This window comes from Danio rerio, chromosome 19 (assembly GCF_049306965.1).
Source record: "Danio rerio strain Tuebingen ecotype United States chromosome 19, GRCz12tu, whole genome shotgun sequence".
In the NCBI taxonomy this organism is placed as follows: Eukaryota; Metazoa; Chordata; class Actinopteri; order Cypriniformes; family Danionidae; genus Danio; species Danio rerio.
The window spans coordinates 32,757,691-32,775,978 of NC_133194.1; the positions used below are offsets into that span (position 1 = coordinate 32,757,691).

Consider the following 18,288-nt stretch of genomic DNA (forward strand, 5'->3'; position numbering starts at 1 on the left):
ATTTTGCTGACATTTTCATATTATAAGGCTGAAAAGAATGATGCCATCAGTCTAGGGATATTTTCCAGTATTTCTATGTTATTGATCTAAAACAAATCGTAAAAACAAGCGTATTTCCTCATTGAAGAATAAGGTCAATATAAAGAGTGGTCAACACAAAATACATACATTCCTTATAGGTTATGTGAGTCCCATGTCACAATCAATACACTACAATTACTACAACATACTAAAGAGTGAGATGGACTTGAATGTCACTCATCAATTTTATGTTTTGATCAGCTGTAGTTTAGAAATATGCCAATCTTTTCTCCCCTTAGGAGATATTGTGCGTTCTCTGTCTGGATGGACAAAGTAAACCGTCTTTGCTCTGCTTAGTATGACAGGCTGATAGATGCATATGGGCTGCATCTCAAAAATTATAAATATTTAAAATAGACACTATCCTTATGAATAAACTGCATAGTCGCAATTTAAACAACTACATTCTCGTCTAATGAATGAAATTAATTATTAATTAATTAATGAAATTAATGAAATCTAATAAATATCCCAAATTAACATTTAATTATGGATGTTTGTTTTTCTCAACCAAAACAGTAAAAAATATTAGATGATAACTTTTTGCAGTTATTCCCTTCTTTTTGTATTTTACATGAAGTTTAAATTCCACATTTTAATGACATTATGAATTGTGCTGGATTAGTTGTTGGCTGGTTTCATAAGATAACATTTTACTTATAATATTTATAATACTTATTAATATTAATTCTTATAAAATTTGCCCATCTGACATCTAAATATTGATAATAAAGATTTTAAAGCTGATTTAAAATGTTATTTAAATATTATGTTTTTGAGATTTTAGGATCGCCAAATTCAAAACAGACAGAACTTAGTTTTGTTTACCAAAACTAGGTGTCCTGAGGTGTTGCAAACATGGCCGCCAAGTGAACTAACTTTTTTTAAAAGGTACTTTAGTGATCAAGTACAATAGTTTAAATGCAGTATTCAATTTCTAAATTGTTGAAATTATGGTTTAAACTCAGTACTTCACAATCAAAAACTAATAATTCATTTAAAAACATACATAAACAGATATATGAAGATCCTGTATTATGCATCTCACAAGCAATGAGTAGCATTACCAAATATGCCACGACCTAAACTGTGGATCTAAACATTTTGTGAAACTAAACATTGTGGCGCATTCAATTTATAGTACAACAGTGAAACTAAAGGACCAAATGCTAGAAATAAAGAGTGAAAAGCATGCATAGATATTGGGAAATTATTCTCTTTTATTTGAAGTACTGTTGAGAGAGAGGACCGTGTTGAGGACAGCCTGATGCCTTTCATTAAAATGCTAAACAGGTGCAAAGGTGGAGTAGGAAGACAACGCGTTTGATCAATGCGCCCTTGCGGTTCTATCTTCACCCGAATGAGACTTTATAAAGAACAAGATCAGGCTAAATCTACAGCATGTGATGCGTTGCAGATGACCAAAAAACCTAGCGCCAAATTTACAAAAGCTCCACCGCCTTTTGTATGGACAGGGTTTAATATTATGATTTAATACTATTGTCAAAAAGTGTAAAAATGTTAAGTGACCATGAAGTCATAAAATAGTTATAATAACTGATAAATTCATAATTAACATGTAATCATTTCAAAAATAAGACAGTAAACTCAGTTACAAATTGTACCATTACAATCATGAGAATCCAATCCAAAAACAGTATTATGTACAGAAACTAAATAATCAATTGAACAATAAAGCTGTATATTCTTCGTTGTGTAAATACAATTCATATTTTTAAAGCTACAACTGTAGTAAGGCCTTGTGCCCATGCTGTAAAGGGCACCTATTAGGCCTGCATGAATTTTGTGATATTTTGGTTTTCTGCAATATATTTTGCAATAAATACAATCTCTCTTAAATAGCTTGTTTTGCAAAGAATTCATAACTTTAGGTTGATTGGGATTATTTTGCATAACATAATCCAATTGCAAGCATAGATAAATACAAAAGTAATAATTTATCAATGTTTTTCTGATTTTTGTTAAATTTATATAGTATATATATATATATATATATATATATATATATATATATATATATATATATATATATATATATATATATATAGTAGAAATAAAATAAGTAAATGCAAAATATCACTGCATAGTCTTTATTGTAGAAACAACTGAATCTAAATAATGTTTGTAATCTAAAACCTCAAACTTTGAAATGCTTGTGCTTTTAAGCTCTCTTGAAATGCCTAACAATTATCACAGGTCTAAAAACATGCAAATGATAAACTTTTACTACATTATGGAGAAACTTTGCAATGACAAACTATTGTACCTAAACAACTATAATCATAACTAGACATTGGGCATGCCACGATGTGACTATTGTAGATGTGTTCATTGTGATGTCGATGCTGAAACGATATATTGTGCAGCCCTAGCACCTTTGATGAAAATCAACTTTTAGAAGCCGTTCAGACAGAACTGTGTGTAGGTATAGTGTGTCCACTATCATATTGAAGTGATATAATCACAACAAGCCTCTTTTTTTTATTTTCCCGACGTTAAAATAAGACCAAAATCCTTGTGATTCTGAGGCCCACCGCAACGTGACGTAGGAGTGCGGTTTCCCCGCCCACCAAATTGATTGACAGACGTCAGGTTTCTATAATAACATGTATACACATGTCCACAGAACGTTTTTTTTGCAAATAAACTGGGATTAAAATATTTGTTCAAACTGTGATTTTTGTGAGTTTTATAAGTTTAAAAACGTTTTTAAAGCAGAGCATGTTTGTAATAAAGTATAATTGCTATGTAATTCTCAACTGCTATAATCACCAGGGCTGCATGGTGTCAGTGAACACTAATATGCAGCGGGGAAAATAAGTATTTGACACATCAGCATTTTTATCAGTAAGGGGATTTCTAAGTGGGCTACTGACACAAAATTCCTACCAGATGTAGCCATCAAGCCAAATATTGAATTCATACAAAGAAATCAGAACATTTAAGTATACAAGTTGAGTCATAATAAATAAAGTGAAATGACACAGGGAATAAGTATTGAACACATGAAGATAACAAGGTGCAAAATGGCATAGAAAGTCAGGAGATCTGTCAGTATTGAGAGAAAAACCCTGCTCCCTATCAGTACTAATTGATATCAGCTGCTTTAGTCCTAATTGATGGCCTATAAAGGCTTCTCATTACTCAGGAGGCACACAGGAAAGACTTCATGATGGGTAAAAACAAAGAACTCTCTCAAGATCTGCGTAGTCTTATCGTTGAAAAGCATTTTGATGGGAATGGTTATAGGCGCATTTCCAGAATGCTGAATGTTCCTGTGAGCACTGTGGGGGCTATTATCCGGAAATGGAAAAAGCATAAGTTCACCATAAACCGGCCACGATCAGGTGCTCCACGTAAGACCCCTGTCCGAGGAGTCCAAAGAATAATCAGGAGAGTTCTCCAAGAGCCAAGAACCACTCGGGCAGAACTTCAGGAAGACCTCGCATCAGCGGGTACTATTGTTTCAAAGAAAACTATAAGCAATGCACTGAACCACCATGGCATCCATGCACGCTCACCACGCAAGACTCCATTGCTGAACAAAAAGCATGTTGAGGCCCGGTTAAAGTTTGCGAAACAGCATTTGGAGAAGCCTGTGGATTATTGGGAAACTATAGTATGGTCAGATGAAAGCAAAATTGAACTTTTTGGCAGTCATTCTACACATCATGTTTGGAGAAGAAATGGCACTGCCCACCACCCCAAGAACACTATACCAACAGTTAAGTTTGGGGGTGGAAGCATCTTGGTTTGGGGCTGCTTTTCAGCAAGGGGTACTGGCAGACTATATATTATTGAAGGTAGGATGAATGGAGAAATGTACCGGGACATTCTGGATAAAAATCTGCTGCCATCTACCAGAAAGCTGAAAATGAAAAGAGGGTGGACATTTCAGCAAGACAATGATCCCAAACACAAGGCCAAGGAAACAATGAAGTGGTTTCAAAGAAAGAAAATCAAGTTGCTTGAATGGCCCAGTCAATCACCTGACCTAAATCCCATAGAAAATCTATGGAGAGAACTGAAGATCAAAGTTCATAAAAGAGGCCCAAGGAACCTTCAAGATTTAAAGACCGTTTGTGTGGAAGAATGGGCCAGAATCACTCCTGAGCAATGCAGACGACTGGTCTCTCCATACAAGAGGCGTCTAGAAGCTGTGATCACCAACAAAGGCTTTTCTACAAAGTATTAAGTAAAGTGTGTTCAATACTTATTCCCTGTGTCATTTCACTTTATTTATTATGACTCAACTTGTATACTTAAATGTTCTGATTTCTTTGTATGAATTCAATATTTGGCTTGATGGCTACATCTGGTAGGAATTTTGTGTCAGTAGCCCACTTAGAAATCCCCTTACTGATAAAAATGCTGATGTGTCAAATACTTATTTTCCCCGCTGTATGTGTTGTGTGTGTGTGTACTAGGGATGGCTGATGTGAAACTTACATTTTGACATAGTGTCGAGATCCCGAAGCGCAAGTGTTTCGAAACACTGCACAAAAGCATGACCCGAAACACAAGGTCACATGACTAAGGTGTTTCAAAACACCCAGGTCACTTGACTAAAGTGTTTCGAAACAAAAGGTCACGTGACCAAAGCGATTCAAAGCATTGGTCCCCTCAGAAGCGTTTCGACACCTGGCGAATCTGCATTTGACTGATAGGGTCAGAAAAACTATATCACAAGAGGCCTAGTAGACTTTGTGTGTTTAAAAAGTTACTGTGCTGCAAATGGCCTGGGTTTAAATCCCTACTTGTACATATACACTGAATTTATGACTTGATGTATTTTAATAGTCACTTTTTATGACCAAAACAAGCCATTTATTTACAAAGTGTTCATTCAGATGTCAGACCAATGTTAAAACAAAACACGTTACAAGAACAGAGGATCTATAGTTCCATCAACTGGATTCGAACCGGATTATCTCTGCATGCTAGTCAGGAACTCTTACCACTTCACTAAATCACTTGAAGTCCAACTGTACAACGTGGGGTTAAACACATTAATTTGCTTCATTTTTTCTTTGCTGAAGCTGTTCCAAAGTAATACATAAAAATTACCACTAGGTGTCACTGTAGAGATGGGTTTCAAAACGTTTCAAAAATTCGACACATTTGCTTTGACAGTTTTAGTGTTTTATAAAGCCTTGCCTTACCCACCCCTACTGCAAGCGGCATTTGTGTGCGACTCATCATTTCAGAAAGGCTTGAATAAACTCCACCACAAATACATCAAATAAACTAACTTGGTATTTTTGACTAATGAGCTGTATTACAGCTTATTCATGTCTGTCTCCATCACTGACTGCTGTGTATCTGATGTTGCAGGAGAAGCAGATGCAATTATGGGAACAGGGGGCAGGGAGAAGCAGCTCATTTGCATTTAAAGCTACATTCGGGCTACAAAAACAACTACACTGTACTCAGACAAAAAAATGGGCATATTCTGGAGGCTATAATAAATATTCTGATGGGTTTTTGAGCTGAATACAGATCCAGCCTTATCTTAAATCTTGTAAAAATATATACACAGGCCTTAAAAGCTTAAAAACTTTCACTATATTCTGGTTACACTGAAATGACTCCAAAATTTTCATGTGCTTTGAACTGTTGTACCTGGTCAAAAACACAATCCTGACTCCAAACTGCACATCCTGTGATGTGGCTTTTGCGGATTCACACACTGCAATATCGAAGCTCAACTAATATATTGTGCAGCCCTACTTTCTATGATTAATTTTATGGATGCTAGTCACTCTTCTTTATCTTTTCTGAATAAAAACCTATGAAAGATCCTGCCAAACTACCTTTCTGCATTTCTTCCATGATCACTCTGACCTGCAAGATGGGCCAACACAGCTTGCAAACCGCGTTCGGTACAGAATTTCTGCGCCGTTGTCTAATTTGCATAATTCCCTATAGTGAATCAGTTACAACAATGCACACAGTGTATGCAAATTAGCAATGCTATCAGCGGCCGCAATTCATTCGCTTTATTTATACATATATTTTGGCATTTTTTTGGCAAGGGTTTGAAATGAAACAGCAAGCCCATTAAATCAACAGAATGTTTTGTTTTTTATTTTTGTAAGGGAGAAGGAAAGTGCTGCTGTGGGATTCAATTAACATTATTTGCATAACTTATTCACAGAGAGCCTGCGGAATGTGTCTCCACAGACTTTCACAAGGCACTGAAAAAGATTCAGATGCACCCCAAAAAAAGGCTGAAAGTGGAATCTCGCTTTGGTGCCAAAATCGTTCTTGACGCATCATTTGAGAAGACAAACTTACACTTTGTACATCAGCAACAACCACCAAGTGTGCTCAAAAAAACACACACACATACATTCACACAAAAAAATTGCACACAGCTCTACCAATATTTCATGATAACATGACGCAATGCTACAACACGTCAGAGAAAGTACTTTTAAAAACTGCCCCTATAAATAGCATATCTCCAAGGAATAACTGGCGTGTTGGAAAAGGAATATTTTTATCAAAGAATTTAGGACATATTGAGGTCAGTCTGATGTGGCAGAGTCCATAGATAGAGACGGCGGGACTTAAACAGAGCTTGGTTTCTCTTTAATACCGTGTCATTAGCATCTAGTCGCATCTGTAAACAACATTTTCCGCAGTGCTATTTACTTCTGGCAAGTGATTCAGAGAGCTGTTATCTGTTTGGATGTAGCAATGCCCCCTAACTGAGCGGGGCCAGGCTAATGCATTCCCTTTGAACACCCTGGGCTGGATGGAGGTGTCAATCAGACGGCGTAGCGTTGACTGCATCCAGCATCCCTTTCTCCCCTCGTGCTTTTTACAGGCTGTTCATCCGCCGCTAGGTTTGACAAAGGTGGTCAAATAGGGGTGACACAGCACTGAAAACACAGCCGGGCCCCGAGAGACTGTCAAACCGCTACCGAGCAAAACATATTCCTGCACTGTTTTACTGCCGTCTGTCCAATTATTTGATAAAAATCAGGCGGTTATTTCTATTTTATGTGCAGTGCTCATGCTGCCCTTTTGGCCACTGAAAACAATGTAGGTCTATCCAATTATTTAAAGTGATTTCTTGCTAATTTTACCTGCATTAGAAGTGTTATATTTGGTCTGCCAGGATGGCTCGAGCATGTAAATAGAGATAGTTCACCCAAAAATTAAATATGCATAAAAATGACTTTTTAGGTGACATTTATTACGTTCAGATATAATAGGGAAAAAGCTTCCCAATATAATAAAAAATAATGTATATATTATAAATAATTAATACAGCTGAAGGCAAAATAATTATATTTGAATTCTTTCAAATATTTCCCAAGTAATATTTAACGTAAAAATTGTAAAAAATAAAAATAAACTTTCCTAAAAAAAATTTTTTCTTTTGTAGAAAGGCTTATTTCTTTTAATTTGGCTGGGGGAGCCTGTTTATTATGTTAGATATTATACAGACCCCCTAGTTTTTCACAATTCCGAGATCGCTGAATCCAACGCAAAATAAACAAAAAGTTGAATTTTTTTGCGATCCAGCAAAATTCTTAATTTAAATGTAAAATAATCACAAATATGTAAATAATCTCATAAAACATCCAATTCCAAACCATATCATCAAATTAGATTTATTTCAGTTTGCAATAAACTGTTTTACATGATTTATAGATTGCCTAGTCAGTCACTCAGTCAGTCAGCCTGTAACCTTAAAGCTTTAAACAAATAAAGCACAGCACTACTATGATTAGAGAAAAGTTCACTCTATTATAAGAGTTAATGTCACTCTTAATGCATTTTAAGATGAATACTAGCATCTTGCTAAATAACTGGAGAAATACTGTCATCATGGAAAAGACTAAAGTAATTAGTTATAAGAAATAAGCTATTAAAACTAGTTTATTTAAAAATATGTTGAAAACCTTCTCTCTGTTAAACAGCACATGGGAGATATTTTTAAAAGAATGCAAATTTCACAGGAGGGCTAATTATTTTTTACTTCAACTGCATATTTTGATTGCATTTACTCGAAATACACTTCCAGGACCTGTCATAAATATTAACGCCATGCAAATTTGCCATGATGTAGCTTGGTAGTCTATACATAATCTACTCTGCGCTGCTTATATTCAATTCAATTTTTTTCAATTCAGCTTTATTTGTATAGCGCTTTTACAATGTAGATTGTGTCAAAGCAGCTTCACATAAATGGTCATAGTAATTGGAACAGTGTGATTCAGGTTTTAGTGTTTAAGTTCAGTTCAGTTCAGTTTAGCTCAGTTCAGTGTGATTTAATCATTACTGAGAGTTGTATGCATATGCATAGAGTAGGCTAGTTAGTGTAATACTTCATAATGACATCTGAAAAATTATCAAGCTATACTTTATAGCTCAGCTGAGTAACACTGGATGCTGGATGGAAAATTATACACAAGCTGTTACTTGGACCAAAACACAAGTCTTACCGTCAGGTTCAATAATACTGAGGCACTGAGCTTTATACACTTTCTAAGCAGCAAAGCAACTCTGTTACAGTCTTGACAAGCAGAATATAACCATTGATTATGAAATCAACTGAAACAATAACAGCCCTTGAAAAAAAATAAACATACTGTATCAATCCAACACCAACGAGATGTATTTCAAGCCTGACGGGTATAAAGAATTGTTTTTTGCCTCAATACGCAATGGTGGGTGAAATGAATAAGTGTAAATAAGCCTTACTGGCAATAAAACTGTTAATAATAAAAGTAAATGTTCTGTGTGTGGCTCATATTTCCTATATTCCCCTATACATAAAATTTGTATTATTTATTATTTATCAACAATTCTTTTTTTATGATCTGCAAACTACTGTTATCAAATAGGTCACTCACTTTGCAAAAAGAAAAATTTATTAAATCATTCATTTTCTACCGCTTTTCTGGGGTTGGTTTGCGGGAAGAGACTTAGGAGAGAACCCCAGACTCCCCTCTCCCCAGACACTTCCTCCAGCTCCTCCAAAGGGATCCCGAGGCGTTTCCAGGCCAGTCAAGAGACAGAGTGCCTCCAGCGTGTCCTGGGTCTTCCCCGAAGCCCCCCTAGGTAGGCGTCTAGGAGGCATCTGAAAGAGATTTCCGAGCCACCTCAGCTGACTTCACTCGATGTGGGGGAGCAGCAGCTCTACTCCGAGCTCCTCGCTGGTGTCAGAACTCCTCACCCCATCCATAAGAGTGTTACCCTCGAAAGAAAACTTTTCATCATCATTTTGGCTGCTTGTTTACGAGATCTTGTCTTTTCGTAGGTGAGAGTAGGAACGTAGACTGACCGGTAAATCGAAAAGCTTTGTCTTTCGGCTCAGCTCCTTCTGTACAACAAAGAACCGATATATCGACCACATTACTGCTGCCACTGCACCAATCTGACTGTCAATCGCTCGTTCCATCCTTCCCTCACTCGTGAGCAAAAGCCCAAGATACTTGAACTCCTCTAACTATGGTAAGTACTTTCCCTCATCCGGAGATGGCAAACCACCTTTTTCCAGTAGAGCACCATGGCCTCGGACTTGGAGGGGCTGAGGTTCGAGCTTTCTGTGCCTGACGAAACAGGCTCTTGGGAAAAAAAAATACAACCCTAAAAAATTCATGCATCTTAAGGCAAGTGTTTTGTTTCTTAATAAATCTGTTTTTGACCTGTCGGGTCAATGATTCATAAACCCAGTTGCTGCGTCCCAATTCGCATACAGTCTATCCTAAATAGTATTCGAAAATAGGTTTAGCATGTCCCAAACCATAGTATATTGAAAAGGATATGCCAAAAGCTTACAGATGGTCTACTGTATCCGGTAAAAACTCAAAGTGTAGAACAACCATACTTTAACCGTTAATATTGCCCACAATACACTGCATGTTGGACATGTTTTGAACTACAAGCCTGGGTAAAAAATGTAAACTAACTACAAATATGGCAGACACGTGAGATCAGTTATCAAGTGAAGAAGCTTCGAGGCTTTTAAGAGGCTTAAAGTTGTTTGAATGACTGTTAATTAATATCTAGCCAATTGGAACATGTTTAAACAACGTTTTAGGTGTTATATTTCATCTGCAACAACAGTGTGAACTTTTATCAACATATGTTTGGACATTAACTTTTGAATGAATGCATAATTAGGCAAAGACCTGAAGAGATTCCTCAGCATGAAAGACTCGTGAATGGCAGATTATCCTGCTGCTGCTTCTCCAATAGGGTAAGAAATGTGGATGATGTGTCGAGATGATTGACAGGATGTAAATAAGCAACATAACGATCTGTTAACAAGGTACTGTAGTATGTCCCATAGCCTGCATACTCTTCTGTTACAGACTCAAAAGTATATAGTTTTGCTTTACAAAAAAAGTTCATACTTTCTAAATGAATCAGAGGTTTTGAATAAATCATTTGAAATAATCAATCAATCTGTATATCTTTGTCTTTTGCTTTTGCAATCTGGCTTAGACAAAGTCAATATTAAGGTTTATATTTATATTTTGGTCACTTATCAACTTATAAATATAACAATTTATTAGTTTTGGTTAATATATCCAGATAAGTGCATGTCTTGAATGAACAGAATTCAATCTCAATTCAATCAAACAAAAAATGACTGCTAGATAGTTTGTTAGTCACTTTTATCTTGTATTTGCTGCATGGCAATACATAACACTTTTATACGTGACTATAGACTGGTAGAGAACATCAGGAACAGCTATTTTTTACAAGTTGCTTGGTAATATGTCATGTGGCTCTTAATTTATAGCACCAATTTAGTATGTTTACACAGAAAAGCACCTGGCAAATTAAATAGCCAACGGGCAAAACCTCAAATTATCTCAACCCTCATATAGTTTCCATATGGAGATATCTGCCCACCAACAACACCTGCTACACTTACATCTTTACATTGAAAATACATTTCAAATTCCAAACAAACTGCTTGGTATTTTGCATAGATTATGGCTGTGAAGACATTTCTGATTAAAAAACAGAAATAATACGTTATAATTTATTTTGGGCATCGCAGTGGCGCAGTGGGTAGCAAGATCCCCTCACAGCAAGAAGGTCGCTGGTTAGACCATGTTCTCCCTGTGTTTGCGTGGGTTTCCTCCAGGTGCTCCGGTTTCCCCTACAAGTCCAAAGACAAGTGGTATAGGTGAATTGGGTAAGCTGAATTGTCCATTGTGTATATGTGTGAATGAGTGAGTGTGTATGGATGTTTCCCAGTGAGGGGTTGCAGCTGGAAGGGCATCCACTGCGTAAAACGTGCTGGATAAGTTGGCGTTCAATCCACTGTGACAACCCCAGATTAATAAAGTAACTAAGCCAAAAAGAAAATGAATGAATGAATGAAAGATGCATTGTTTTTCTTCCAGATAGCATAAAACAGTAGACAAGAAACACACATACATTTGAAAACCTCTCTTTTTCTCTCCGCTCTGATCTGACAGCGTGATGCCAATCAACACCACACTCCAATCTCACTGAGCCGAGCAAGATTTAAAGATAGACAGAGGAGGAAAAGAAGAAAGCATGACCTCTCTCTCTGTAACTTCACCTATCTCTCTCTCTCTCACTCGATCGTTTTTGGTCTGGAAAACTTTTTCGCACTATTGTCAGCAGGACAGCAGGATGCCATCACTGTGAAAGGGTTTTCGCAGTTGTCACAGACAGTTGATCTGCCTCCTTCCAGTAACGAAACCCTCTGCCAAAAGCCTTCCCATCATGCTCTGGGGCAAAGGCATCAATAACCAGGAAATGGTGAGCGAGTAAACATTCTGAATCATAAACAAAGATGAATAGTGCTATGAGTCGTATTCCACTCCAACTGCAGATGGACACTGCATCCTCTCTGACTGGGGTGTTATTGCATTAGGATGGATTGGGAAGTGAAGCCGACGCACAAATGGGGGGAATATTCAAGAGTGATTGCTTTTCTTTTTTCTCACTCCATCAACTGCAGCTTTTTAAACCCAAGTGAGCACTGTTGGAAATGGGGTGAAATATCCGGCCTGCAAAAATGGGCTGCGGATGTCTGGATGAGAGGCCGAAAGATTCTTTCACTTCTTTTTGATGTATTCTTTTCCCAACTCGAATTGAATTTTCTCACAGCTTTCAAAGAAACAACCTTCTAGTTCTTCATTAGATCATCTCTCTCTCTCTCTTCATAAACGGGAGAAACTATATGGTTGATGGGGTTATTGAGTGAATGAATGTATTAGAGAATAACAACATGATCAATGACCCTATTGAAACATGATGCTTATTTCAATCTGAAATTCCAAGCACAAGAAATTGACTGAGTTTGCTTTCTAGGATCAAATTAAAACAGATTCACAGGCCGGAGGTAATACTCTGAGGACAAAGAAAACAGCTTAGACCAGCAAGGCTTAAGTTTAGTTTGCAGTAGTTTTAGAAAGGATTTGGGCACATAGTCAGATTTGGAGACCAGCTGGTCAGTCAGATAAACCAGATGAAACCAAAGGTTTTTGAATGTATCCTACTAGATATAACCTTAAGCAACCAAATAGAGATCTAGATTTTTTTTTAGATACAAACAAAAAAATAATAATAATTATAATAACACATTTTCCCAGTGATGGGTTGCAGCTGAAAGGGCATCCGCTGTGTAAAACATATGCTGGATAATTTGGCAGTTCATTCTGCTGTGGCGACCCCAGATTAATAAAGGAACTAAGCCGAAAAGAAAATGAATGAATAAATAATTACACAAACATACATATACACTCACTGGCCACTTTATTAGGTACTTTATTATGTCCAACTGCTCGTTACTGCAAATGTCTAATCAGTCAATCACATGGCAGCAACTCATTGCATTTAGGCATGCAGACATGGTCAAGATGATCTGTTGCAGTTCAAACCGAGCATCAGAATGGGAAAGAAAGGTGACTTAAGTGACTTGAGCGTAAACATGGCATGGTTGTTGGTGCCAGACAGGCTGGTCTGAGTATTTCTAAAACTGCTGATCAACTGGGATTTTGCACAACATGTTGAACCTTGAGGCAGACGGGCTACAGCAGCAGAAGATCACACGAGGTGCCACTCCTATCAGCTAAGAACAGAAAACTGAGGGTACAATTCGCACAGGCTCACCAAAATTGGACAATAGAAAATTGGAAAAACATTGCCTGGTCTGATGAGTCCCGATTTCTGCTGTGACATTCAGATGGTACGGTCAGAATTTGGCATCAACAACATGAAAGCATAGATTAATCCTACCTTGTGTCAACGGTTCAGGCTGGTGGTGGTGGTGTAATGGTGTGGGGGTTATTTTCTTGGCACACTTTAGGCCGATTAGTACTAATTGAGCATTGCGTCAACGCCACAGGTTACCTGAGTATTATTGCTGACCATGTCCATCCCTTAATGAAAAGCATGATGGTTTCATGAACATGACAATAACTTCACTGTATTCAAATGGCCTCCACAGTCACCAGACCACAATCCAATAGAGCACCTTTGGGATGTGGTGAAACGGGAGATTCACATCATGGATGTGCAGCTGACAAATCTGCAGCAACTGCATGATGCTATCATGTCAATAAAGACCAAAATCTCTAAAGAATATTTCCAGTACCTTGTTGAATCTATGCCACGAAAGATTAAGGCCGTTCTAAAGGCAAAAAAGGTCCAGCCTGGTACTAGTAAGGTGTACCTAATAAAGTGGCCGGTGAGTGTTTATACACACATATACAGTTTATTAAAACCACCATGCTCTTATACAAATAATAAGTAGCTAAATACCCCATATTGAAAACTCACAACTGTGTACAGCAGCAACGGTAACGTTAAAGAAACCACCATTCACGAAGAACACGCTCTTGCACTTAAGAACATAAGACGTGGATAAAATAAATTAATGTTTGTGTTTAATGTTTTACTTAAAAATCGCACAGCACAAAGCCGTCGGTCTCATAAACACGTGTTTACAAGACTCGTTTTAAGAACGAGTGCTAAATAAGAGCAACGTGGCAAGTTTCCAGATATTTGAGTAAGGCAATGACCAAACATAATTAAAACATAATTGGACACTTACCTTTGAGTTACTTCTGTGGTGCTTTTATGGTTTTCTTGGTGGAACTGTAAATGATCTTTAAGGTAATATCCGACTTGAAGCTTTCACGATAAGTCTCTCTGGTTCCATGTTTGATACGCAGGTGATTTGTGTGGGCGTGGCTAAACTGTTGATCGCAGTAAAAATATTCAAGCGAATATAATACTGTTTATCGAGGTCGATACTGGTTAGTGTGTAAAGACTATGCTAAAAAAGCAATAGGTTGCTTATAAGCTGATTTTTTATTTATTTATTTTTTTTGTTATTTATTTTTTGTATTATCACAGATTTTTATCAATTTAGGACCAAAATCTAAAGACCATACTTAGTTAACTTTACATGACTGCGTAGCTACTCAAGTAAAACAATCCAAACACTGCATTCACACTAATGGAATTATACTGCAGACTGCAAAACCTGCTTTTACTTAAGAGTTTTTGCCTTGTTTCTAGTCCAAATATTTTTTATTTAAAGTCTTGAATCAGAAAGCATTTTATATACAAGCAAAAAATAAAAATAAAAAAATCAGAAATAATGTCAAAATGAAGTGAGTTTTTCCCTAAAATAAGCTAAATAATCTGCCAGTGGGTTAAGGAAAAAAATCTTAATTTGGAGCAAAAAAACAGGATTACTTTGCTTGTTTGAAGGGGAAAAAACTCACTTCATTTTGACTTATTATTTCTGAAAACCGGACCATATTTATGTCTAGAAAATGTGCCCTGATTTTAGAAATGTTGAATATTTGGACAAAAACTTGAAACTAGAAACACAAAAGACAAGACAAAAAGAAACTAAAAACATGAACTCTAAGCAAGAAAAGCAGTTAAATAACAAGATTCTGACCGGTAAAAAGCACTTAGTTCCTTTTACAAACCCCAACTACAAAATTAGCTACAATTTGTTAAGTGGGAGCTTTTTCCAACTTGAATAAATGCTGATTTATTTTAGTCATTGATAATGTTTTAGAGATGCATAATTGCAAGTCCAGGATTTGGAACAGCTCAAAATAGAATGTGACACTTGTTTTCATTAAGGTAAAACTACAGCTATTACATCAGTTGGCACAGCTAAAATTCCTAATTTACATCTTGGATAATTGAGTTCAACAAAGACAGGATGTTTGGGATCTCCTCAAAATAAAACTTCGCATACTGTCATTTTGAAAATGCTGTAATGACATTGTGGCCTTTTTGTAGGAAGTAATTTGCTTGCAGTTATTTAAGGTGGACAGAAACAGATTGGTTTGCTGTTTGATGTACTAGTACCTCTTAATATTTAGTATTATAAATTGTCATAATTATAAACAGTGGTTCTAGCAATATTGTTTTAACCCAGCAGACACCCAGCAGGTATAAGACATTAATATTAGGTTGGATCTAGGTCGCCAGCATCAGAGGAGAATGTTATTTTGATGTCCAATAACGACGTGAAATGACATTGATATTTTGTTGATTGTAGATTGTGTTGGACTAATGTCACATTGACATCAAATACTGACATTTATTCATCAGGTATGGCAACCAACATCTAACAGCTATCATAGTGGTAACGTCCACACAACGTCAAGCTGTAACATCATTGGACGTTGATATTTTGTTGTTTTTATTTTGCATTACAAAGTAATGTCCGACATTGGACATTGACGTCAGCCTGACGTTGAGTTCTGACTTCAACCCGATTTTCATTTCCGAACAAAATGCAATGTTCTACGACATTGGGGTTCAACGTCAATCTGATCTTCATGTTGATGTCCTGTGCCTGCTGGGAATATTTGTTAATTATTCTAGTTGCTGTATGTACCTTGAGTGACTAATAAATCCAAAGTTGTCTTTAAATTGCTAATTAAAATGGATGCTCGTTCATGGTTGGGATACAAAAATAGGCCTAGGATTTTGGCATCCTACAAGTATTGAATGATTATATGGTTAGTTGCATTTCACTGTTTACATTCAGCATTGATTTTTCACCCTTTCAGAAAAGACCAGAAAAATCATTGGAGACCCGCCAAACTAGAACAGATGAAGACCAGTTGCGACAGAGTTAAACACACTTTTTTGGGTGGAAGGTAGGGCTAACATTTTTCAGTGATTGTGTTTAGTGCATTTTTAAAACAAAAGCAGGAAAAGTGCCAGTATAGTTGATAGAAAAAGAGACGTGCTGCTGGAAAGCGAATGAGAGCGTTTCTTCAAGGGTGAAATTAATGGAGAGAGGAGGCGATGGAGAACTGCGTACGAGCGAGAGAGTGATCGTGTTTACTGGATGTGTTTACCAGCCTGTTGTCTTCCAGTTCCCCACGGCTGCAGATCAGTGTCTGTAACCAAACAGGGATTGGGTGGATATTTAACAGAGAGAGCAGTTGGTCATTTCACAGTTCACGCGGTCCACAAAACAATGCTAAAGTAATTACGTCTAATTGCATCCTAATCTCTCCCTTTCCATTTGAAATCTTTAATTGGCTGCTATACCGACATTAGGATGGACAGTTCTGATGTTCTGCACACACACAAGAAAATGAGGAATAGAAATATTTCACATTCTGCACTGTTTCTAGGTCACTAATCAAATAGAGACGTTGTGGTATTGAGTGCTTTTCCACAAAAGGTGCATTGATACAACCGTCTCACATATAGTCAAATCATCCATGCTATGTGGACATACTTGAACAGCCCAGTTGGGTAGTAATTAGACAAACCTTTTGAATTTCATCTCTAAACTGAAAGCTCACATTCCTGCATTTTTTTTGTAATATGTAGGCTCTTATTTGCAGTGACATTAGGCCATCTTCAGTTCAATGTTGAACCTCTTTTGGTTATGACTAGGGCCAGACAAAATCTATATATATTTTTTTGTTATTTCCCCACATAATTTTGTAAAAATGTGGAATGATTTAGGAGTATTCCTTCATTCATTCATCCATGCATGCATTTTTAACCGATTTTCCTGGGCCCTGGTCATGGGGGCAGCAGTCTTAGGAGAGAATCCCAGACTTTCCTCTCCCCAGGCACTTCCTCCGGCTCATGTTGGGGGGGGGGGGGGGGGGGGGGGGGATGGGGGCGTTCCCAAGGCGTTCCCAAGGCGTTCCCAGGCCAGGCCAGGCCAAAAATAGCAGATAAAATATTTTTAAATGAATCATATCAGGATTTTCGTTGTTGGTTGTTTGTAACAAGCTCTTTGTGGTCAACAGGCCAGGCCAACAATTATTTTTCATTAGCTCAACATTCAGCTGTGCAAGAAAACATACAATCTGATGTAAGTGAAGTGACAGTACACTAATGATATATGGTGTCATTTGTATTTTTAATTGTTTATTAATTAAAACTGTGGTTATAAAGACCAATCGACAATATAGTTTTAGATAGTGTCTAACAATAGACAAAAATAGTGTTTAACATATAAATACAAAGCAGTACTTAAACCTCTTAATGAAATAGAAAAGAAGTGAATAACTCTAAAAAGTCTCAATCTTTTGAGAAAAAAAGAACCACCCCTTTTACCAGGCTTGCTACAAACCTGTTTATCAGTATTATTTTTTTTAATATATTAAAAGTTTATATTTGCTAATGCTAAAGATACGCTCAGCATATATAAGTCCATCCCTCAAAAATCTATGTTTTAATTTCATATTTTTAATAGGAAGCTATACAATATTATATTTGTGCATATATATTAGATTAGTCAGTACTGAAGCCAGATCTGGAGCTTATCTAACAAAATAACTTACGATAACCGTCCAAAAACTAGTACACCCAAATTTATGTTAGAGAAAAATATTAAATACAAATTTTAAAAACAAATTAAATGAAATAAAAAATTTAGTTGAAATTTTGTACGTTTTTTTTTTTTTTTTGGCAATAATTAGCTTGAATTTAATTGTATTATCTTTCAATTTCTGAATGTTTGGTGACTAAAATATTATTTTAATAAACATCTGTTTAATAAAACCATTTTGTTTGCTGACATCTTAATTATGCTGAGCACTGTTCATAAATGTAAAAAGTTTTATCAAGACAGTATTCAAGTTAAAGCAGTAGATATTTTGTGTGTTTGTGTGTGTGTGTGTGTGTGTGTGTGTGTGTGGGTGTATGAAATATCAAAATAGAAAA

At 36.5% G+C, this 18,288-nt stretch overlaps 1 long non-coding RNA gene across 1 annotated transcript in view; it reads right to left on the reverse strand.

Annotated features, from left to right (window-relative positions):
- LOC141379123 (uncharacterized) overlaps positions 1-14,305 on the reverse strand; it is a 30,493-nt gene extending 16,188 nt beyond the window's left edge. The window contains exon 1 of the long non-coding RNA XR_012395123.1: positions 14,168-14,305. This is a non-coding gene — a long non-coding RNA (uncharacterized lncRNA). The remainder of the gene's footprint in view (positions 1-14,167) is intronic.
- Between the last annotated feature and the right edge of the window lie 3,983 nt (positions 14,306-18,288).